The sequence below is a fragment of the Tiliqua scincoides genome, chromosome 5 (assembly GCF_035046505.1).
Source record: "Tiliqua scincoides isolate rTilSci1 chromosome 5, rTilSci1.hap2, whole genome shotgun sequence".
NCBI lineage: Eukaryota > Metazoa > Chordata > Lepidosauria > Squamata > Scincidae > Tiliqua > Tiliqua scincoides.
This window is the reverse complement of record NC_089825.1, coordinates 113,386,236-113,394,991: the sequence shown is the minus strand read 5'-3', so window position 1 is coordinate 113,394,991 and position 8,756 is coordinate 113,386,236. Positions and strand designations below refer to the sequence as shown.

At 44.3% G+C, this 8,756-nt stretch overlaps 1 pseudogene; it reads left to right on the top strand.

Annotated features, from left to right (window-relative positions):
• The first annotated feature begins 1,930 nt into the window (after window positions 1–1,930).
• LOC136653214 (vomeronasal type-2 receptor 26-like) lies at window positions 1,931–8,377 on the top strand (annotated as a pseudogene).
• Window positions 8,378–8,756: the final 379 nt, after the last annotated feature.

Sequence of the window (8,756 nt, the reverse complement as noted above, 5' to 3'; positions counted from 1 at the left end):
CCAGCAGGGCTCTTCTTCTGTTCTTAACCTCCCATCAAGAATGAAGTCAGATTAGTAATATGGCTGGGCATGGAACTACGATGGTAGCGATCAGCCATCACGCATGGTAAATTCATTAGACTGTAAAGGTGTATTGTGGAGTGCTTGTATAAGTTACAGTCCAATCCTAGGCTTCCTTACACCCCCCCCCACCCGCCGCTGAGGCAGCCACACCAAAAATGGGCATGCTGTATCGAATGGTGGAGGAGGACTGGGAGGATTTGGAGGGGGAAGGGGATTTAAATCAATGCTGGATCCACTCCCTCCTGCAGCCTCGCGACCCCCTGTTCCACCCCAGTTTAGCCCCCTTCCAGCCCTTCTCTGCCTCCCCCATCCCTCCCACCTCCACAACATCTTGGCTACCTCTGATGTGTGCAGGGAGGCTCTAGCCTTCCTGCTGGCACTCCTTCAGCATGCTGCTCTGGGGAGTGCAACTGGTCCCTGAACGTGTTTGTTTTACCCCCACATGAATAAGTTACTTGTGTTTTAAAAACCACTTCCAGTAACCAAAGAAAGGCCCGTGCTGTGATATCAATAAAGATTCTTAAATGACTCCTCAGCTGCCTCAGGCGCTGTGATTCCTTCGGTGCCTGGTCTATTCCCTCTCTGAAAGATGGTTCAAGTGATGCTCGGCAAAGTCAGAGAACTCCAAAGGAAACTGCACTTCCTGATTACTACAGTTCCTGCCACCAGAGTGTCTAGTACCGGAGTGTCAAATATAAGGCCTTTGGGCCAGATGCGGCCCCCAGAAGCAACCATTCCCCCCACTCCCCATCTCCCCCCTAGTTACAGCCAGCCAGTGCTGCTGGAGCACCGCTCGACCCTTCGTGACAGTGGCCCTTCCTCTCTGGGTGCTGCAGATGTGCCTTATGACACATTTGCGGCACCCAGCACCACTACTGGAGCTCAGCACTAGCGCTGCAAAGGTATAGAACTGAGCCCTAAGTCTGCTGTTCCCTCTGCAGTTCCAAGTGGGGAAACTAGGCTTCAGTTTCTTTCTCCAGCTAGGCCTCCTGCCTTTGAAGCCTCGTTCTCACTGAGCAGATAAACCAGTGCCTGGGCTTTACCATTTCAGGCTGCAGAAGGAGCCTTGCATGGCCAAATGTGTCTCACTGCAAAATGAACCAACAAAATCACTATTCCTGCAAGTAGAAGACTCAGTGTCAGAGTGAAGCCCAGGCTAGAACTTGTCCCTTCAGCCAAGTTTATATCTTACATCAAATAAACTTTCTAATCCGCATTGTGTCAGCAGACCAAGACTGTGGCCTGGCTGATTGAGTGTTTTTGGCCATAACCTGTGTTTACCTGATCAGTCTTCTGGCCCTTAATTGCACAATCTCAGGGGGAGATCCCTGAGAGCATAAACCAAGCCAAGGCCCTGCAATTAGACACAAGTCTTCCCTATTGAGGAAGTACAATTAGAGCTGGCGCAAGGCTCACAAACAAACTTGAAAAAAGCATTGCTAAGAAGTTGATTATAAGAAATTGAGAATGTGCTTCAGGTAGAGAGACCACCTCTTCAATTCCCTGGACACAACTGCTCTGTCTTAAACATCCCAGTCAAACCATAGGAACAGGCTACAGTAGGCAGTAGGCTGTATGCACAGAAGTTCGCCACCAGTAGCAGCCCAGTTCTAGCCCCCACCATTGATGATGCTGCAGCCGTGTTGACGGAGCACACACTGTAGCTGGTGGTAGATAACAGACAAAAATGATAAGAGATAATGGTATATAGAAAAGCTTCTCAGGCAACACTTTTGTGTGTTAAAGAAAGTGCTTTACGGAGAAGTCTTCAAAGATATGTAGAAGGGTCCAGTTCTATCCAAATTCCCTGTGCTAATGCAGCAATGGGGGGTGTGCTGCATCCTAGAGGGGGTGTAATCATGGAAGAATGGGTGTAATCATGGAAGAATCCTCAAGGTAAGGGAATGTGACCAAGTTAAGGGAATGCTCCGTTAGCTCAGGGCTGCCTTGTGCCTGCAGTGATGCTGGAAAGTTGGTTAGCATAGGGCCCTAATCACTTTTTAAAGACAAACTCTCCTCCACATCTTGTTAATTATCACCACCGGAGCGCACCTGTTTAAGTATTCACCCCACAGGTATCCAGTTGTTCAGTCTCCAGGATCTTATATTTGTTGCAGAGCACCCTGGTTTTGACCAGGGCAGGGTATAATAATTATGGCTCAGTCCAATCAATTAGTGGTGCTTTCAGAATGCTTGTTCCAGTGGAGAAGACTGCTGCAAAGAAACCATAATGTGCTTTGCAGCAGCAGAAGCTGCTGGCATGCTGGTAGAAGGGCCAGAGCCTTTCTTCATGTGCCGGACGTCAAGAAGCCCACCAAAGCACATCAGGTCAACAGGATGGTGCAAGTACTGATATTGCCACTTGCACTGCTGTCTTACATCATACAAAAGGCTCACGCGGTCAACTGTACCATATGCAACGATCCCCTTCCCATCCCTCACAATTTCTATCAGCCAGGAGATGTGATCATTGGTGAGATCATTTCCCAGGTTTTCGTTCTGCATGACTATCCTTCCTTCATGGTACAGCCCACACAGACGTTGATTGGAGAACCTGTGTAAGATATTTGTTTTCTTAACTTCTTTCTTACCGTATTCAGATTATAATACAGTAATTGAGACTAGATGATTAAGCAATAGGATGATTGGCAACATGTGATGGCAACATGCCAATAGGATGATTGGCAACATTGTCCACTGTCACCCACAAGAGTGGGGAGTAACGGCTATTTGTCAGGAGAATACGCTAGAACACATACACTAGAACTTTTGTATAACTTGCTCTTGGAAAGAAAATTCAGACACAATGTCTTCTGCTACTCCCACACTTGGTGTTTTGCAAGCATTGAAGATAAACTACAACTAGAACGCATGTAGCAGTAGGATAGTGGAGGATCCAAATGCCCCTTCAGCAGTTTGGCGAAAGACCTGGAAACTTTCTGTTGCAGTTCGGTACCAAAGAACTACCAGGATGTCCTGGCCTTGGCATTTGCTATCAAAGAGATCAATGAGGATCCCAACATCTTACCAAACATCACTTTGGGGTTCCGCATCCTCAACTGCTACTACGTTGCAAGGACGACTTACAAGGCCACCCTGAGCCTGCCTTCCACCCAGCTTACGTTTGTCCCCAATTTCAAGTGCAACACCCAGAACAAGTTAATTGCTGTCATTGCGGGACTGGTGACCGAAACCACCGCCAATGCAGCCACCATAACGTCCATCTACAAGCTTCCACAGGTAGGTTGTTTGCATGCGAAGACAGATATTTCAAATACAGAAGTACTTCCTTTTCAAGAACACCCTGTATGTTTTCTTTCAGCTCACTTATGGATCCTTTTCCCCAGCTCATGATGACAAGATGTTTCTCCCATCTTTATATCAGATGGTGCCAAATGAAGCCCATCAATTCCAGGGGGTTATCCAGTTATTTCAACATTTCCAATGGACGTGGGTTGGTCTTCTGGCTGTAGATGATGACAATGGAGACAGGTTTTTGCAGATTATGGTCCCAATGCTTTCCCAAAATGGCATCTGTGATGCCTTCGTTCTCAGAACACCAAAAAGGACTTTTATAGATCACTTGGTAGGCATGGTTTTAGAATTGATGGAAAAATATCCAGTTCTTATGGATAGAAAAGTCAATGTATGTTTGGTATATGGAGAAAAGCCATCCCTCCAAGTTTTGAGAATGTTGCTGTTTTATGCATCCGTCTTTACATTGCCACCTGTGGGAAAAGTCTGGATTGTTACATCACAATGGGATTTCAGTTCAGTTTACCTTCAAAGGATATGGGATATACAGGGCTTCCATGGGGCCATATCATTCACGGTTCACTCCAATCAGCCACCTGGATTCCAAAACTTTGTTCAGACCGTAAAGCCCTCCTGGGCAGAAGGAGATGGCTTTATCCAGAATTTCTGGGAACAAGCCTTTGACTGTTCATTGGAAACTTCAAGTCGGAATGCGGAGAGCAAGACATCCTGCACTGGGGAGGAGAAGCTGGAGAGCCTTCTGAGCACCTTCTTTGAAATGGACATGACAGGCCACAGCTACAATGTCTACAGTGCTGCCTATGCTGTGGCACATGCTTTGCATGCTCTGTTCTCATCTAGATCCAGAGAGCTATTAGGAGGGAAACTGGATTTGGGGAAAGTGCATCCATGGCAGGTAATTGTCCAATATTACAGTTTGAAACAATTTTAGCATATCATCTAGAGATGGCTAGAACTCTGCTTTCTAAATATACATTTAAAAATTCCACACAATTCATGGTTACTTTTCTTTTTAAATTCATTCTTAAATTCTTCAATGCCAGTGCATTTCTAAGAAATGAATATTTTTTGAAATAATTTTTTACTTTCCTGTGACTTGTTTCATATGAGCAAAATAGAGGAGTCACCAAGCAAAAGAAGATCACCCTAGTTACAATTTGGCAGAAGCATTATCCAGATTAGTGTAAACTTGAACTCAGTGGAATGATGTGAATTCCCTTTATCCATTTCCCTCCTTTTCTCTATCATTCTAGCTTCATCCATTTCTGAGGAGCATCACCTTCAACACCAGCGCTGGGGACACAGTGCTTTTTGATGCAGCAGGAGAATTTGTGGCAGGTTTTGATGTTACAAACTGGGTCACATTCCCAAATGGATCTTTTGTCAGGGTTAAAGTTGGAAGACTGGACATTCTGCCTCCTAGAGACACTGTCTTAACCATTTATGATGATCAGATTGTGTGGCACAGAAGCTTTAACCAGGTGAAAGAGAGCTGCAGATGATGTGATTAATAGAAGGAGTGAGCAAAATTTGATTTTAGCCACCTTTGTGTGTGGCATGACCTTTCCTGGTCAAATTGTGCTGGGTAGCATACTGTAAATTATATACCCTAAATGAGTAATTGTTCAATTGCTTCTTATACGAAAGCAAGAAACTAATATTGACTTTTTCTGTATACATTCCCAACATCAAGCTCAAGAAACTTTTTATTATTATTATTTAAATTCCTTCAAATTGCATTCTTTCTTCTATGAATTTTGCTAATGCAGAGAAACTGTTTGTAATGGAACACACAGGAGGAGACAGGGTGTGTTGTCAACAGCGGCCCCTTGTTCTGACAGATCTGGGAAGCATGGGGTTTAGACTGCAGTAAGTGTGCTGCACAATTGCCGCCACTTGAAGGCAACAAGGCCCTCAGGGATAAAAGCAGCACCTGGAGGAAGGAAAGAGTTTGGGTGTAGAAGGAAGGAGCTTGGAGGAAAGAAGATGGATGGGTGGATGGACTGGCTGGCTGATAGATGGACTGACTGATGAATGGACCAAACAGAGATTACTAAGGATTGCTGGAACAGAGACTGCTGGCAACTGATGTGTGGCTGCCATGCCCAAGAGGTGCTGAGAACCTAGGTGCTGCTGTGGTGACCAGAGAGGCTACTGGCGGGAGAGGGGAGTAAGGAGGACCTCTGCAGGTTGAACAGGCATGCCACTCTAGTGGTGGGGTCCAGCAGTGCTGCAGTGCAGAACTAGGGCCATTGATGGGGAAAGAAGGGGAGCTAATTAGCTCAAAGAGAGTATAAGATTGATAGATGAAGTTTGGAACTGAAATTTGGCAAAACACTGTGTCGGCTTGTAGAGCTTGTTCATGAACTGATTTCAAAAAAACAAAGAGCCCCCCCTTGGATCTCCAGAGCCCCTTTGTTGGCTAACTAAAGAACTCCACATTGTGCATGGGCAGATTGAAATGTATTTTAATGGGCATATAAAGTTCCTATGAAAATGAACTTAAGGAGCTCATTGGATGAGTGGGTCTATTTGATACCACTTTAATAACAACAACAACAACAACAACAACAACAACAACAACAACAACAACAACAACTTTATGTATACCCCTCCCTTCTCCCCAGAGGGACCCAGGGCGGCTTACAACGGTTAAAACATGATTTATCAAACAGATAAAAACATAACACATTAACAGATCATTATATTTCCATCTCTTCCCTCCATGTGTAAATTTAAACCCCTTTTATAATGCCTGTTAGGTCTATGATGTTATCAGTCCATGTGAGTAACTCACGGTCTACATACCAGTCATTCTTAAATCACTTTCTTTGAATAACCTTTCCCAATAATATTATTAATCTTCCTTTCTGCTTATGAACAGGTGATGCCCCTTTCTGTGTGCAATGACAAATGCTCTCCTGGCTACAGCAGGAAAAAGAGAGAGGGAGAGAAATTTTGCTGCTATGATTGTGATCCATGTCCAGAAGGGATGATCTCTGAACAAAAGGGTAGGAGAAATTATGTACAATAGGTTGAGTAATTGTGCAGATAAGATCCATGATGGCCTGAACTCCACACTTTAAAGCTTTCTGATGGGTAAGCCTAGGGAGGCAGGTCTAAAATAAATGACAGAGCTCATGCTTTGTATATGAAGACAGTCCCAGTATCCTGACATCTTTAGGCACATCCAGGACAGAACCCTGTCTGAAGTTCTGGAGAGCCACAAGTAGTCAGAGGAGACAATGCTGAGCTTGATGGAATAATGATCTAAGAGTCCCATCTATCCTCCCCCATTGGTGATGATGCAGGCACACAAAGGACGTGTGCCCTGCATTCAATAGTTGGGGGGGGAGCAGACAATCAGGAGACCTGGGAGAGATACTTAGCACTCTGTATGTCTCCTGATGGCCTATGGGTTCCCTAGGACACATGTCAGCAATGTAATTGATGTCAATCCAAGGAATTAAAATGAGAGGGACTGGGTCAAAAAAAGGGGATAGGCTACGGCCCCTCCATGTGAGACTGATATGAAAGAACTGCAGGTGTGGAAATTTCTAGATTTTGTGTTGTCTTTTCCTAGGATTCGTCATTACTACTACTACTACTACTACTACTACTACTACTAGTAGTAGTAGTAGTAGTAGTAGTAGTAGTAGTAGCAGTAGCAGTAGCAGTAGTAGCAGTATTTTAAGCATGTTTTCCCTGTCATTACAGTCATTTCCCTGTTATTTTGCCTTCATATCTACATTGAAACTTATTAAACTTTCTCTTAACGATTTAGTTTGCTCCATGTCATGGTCCTACAGCACCCCCCAGGTTATCCTCAGATGTGCACTAGTCAAAGAGCTGGGGTAGGTCTGAGGAGACACCATGGAAGGCCAGTAGGTTACAGGCAGGAAAGCAAAAAAAGTTTTTATTTATTTATTTATTTATTTATTTATTTATTTATTTATTTTTGTGCTGCATGTTATGCATGTTGTGGGGGATGGGACTGAAGTGTTAAATATTTGACATAATGGACTTCTTTCTAAACCTTGGTCAAAGTCTTGAAATAATTGAACTGCGCTTTTGTTTTTCAGACATGGAGGCCTGCGTCAAATGTCCAGAAGATCACTTTCCCACCAGGTATCAAAATCAATGCATTCTCAAAGGTCTAAGCTACCTTACTTACAATGAACCATTAGGAACCCTTTTGGCTGTGTTGGCTATTTCCTTATCCCTCATCACAGCTTTCGTTATTGGAATCTTCATGAAGCATCGGGACACTCCCATCGTCAGAGCCAACAACCGCAGCCTCACTTATATCCTCCTTGTCTCCCTGCTCCTGTGCTTTCTCTGCTCCTTGCTCTTCATTGGAAGACCTGGAAGGGTGGCCTGCCTTCTCCGACAAACTGCCTTTGGCATTGCCTTCTCTGTGGCCCTTTCCAGTGTCTTGGCAAAGACCATCACTGTGGTTTTGGCTTTCATGGCTACCAAACCAGGATCTGGGATGAGGAAATGGGTGGGGAAAAGACTGGCAAATTCCATGGTCCTTTCATGCTCCTCTATTCAAGCAGGCATTTCTTTGCTTTGGTTAAGCACTTCCCCTCCATTCCCAGATACGGACATGCACTCACTAAATGGGGAGATCATAGTGCAGTGTGATGAGGGCTCAGTTGCCATGTTTTACTGTATCTTGGGTTATATGGGCTTCCTGGCCGTGGTCAGCTTCATTGTGGCTTTCCTAGCACGGAAGTTGCCGGACAGTTTCAATGAAGCCAAATTTATCACCTTCAGCATGTTGGTCTTTTGCAGTGTCTGGCTGTCCTTTGTTCCAACATATCTAAGCACCCAAGGCAAGTACATGGTGGCTGTGGAGATTTTCTCCATCTTGGCCTCCAGTGCTGGGTTACTAGGTTGCATCTTTTCTCCTAAATGCTACATCATTATCCTGAAGCCTGAACTCAACAACAAGGAACAGTTAATAATAAGAAAATAAAATTATATATGTTTGCCTCTCTGTTCTGCTTTTACACACATTCCCGTGGACTTCTAAATAGATCAAAGACACTATTGCGAACTCTAAAATCTAGAGTGCCTTTTTTCCCCACTTTTTGAAACCGTTTGGTTCATCTCATTTGGAAAAGACATAAATTCATCCATTATTTTTCCATTATTGTTGCATTTTGTTCCATTATTCTAATAAACAGAGCACTTACAGTCCATTCCTCTCCAGAGCCAGTCTTTGCAATGCAGGGGCAGCATCAGCATAAGAACTTGCTAGGACTTTCCCATCCTGTAACATTTGCTATACAGCATGCACAGCATCTTATTTTATGCTGAGGCCTTTGCTCATGGAATCAATGAAACACACACCTTTGATAGCGTCAGTGAGGTCGAAGTCTCTTCTGACTCTTCCTGACTCTTCCATGCCA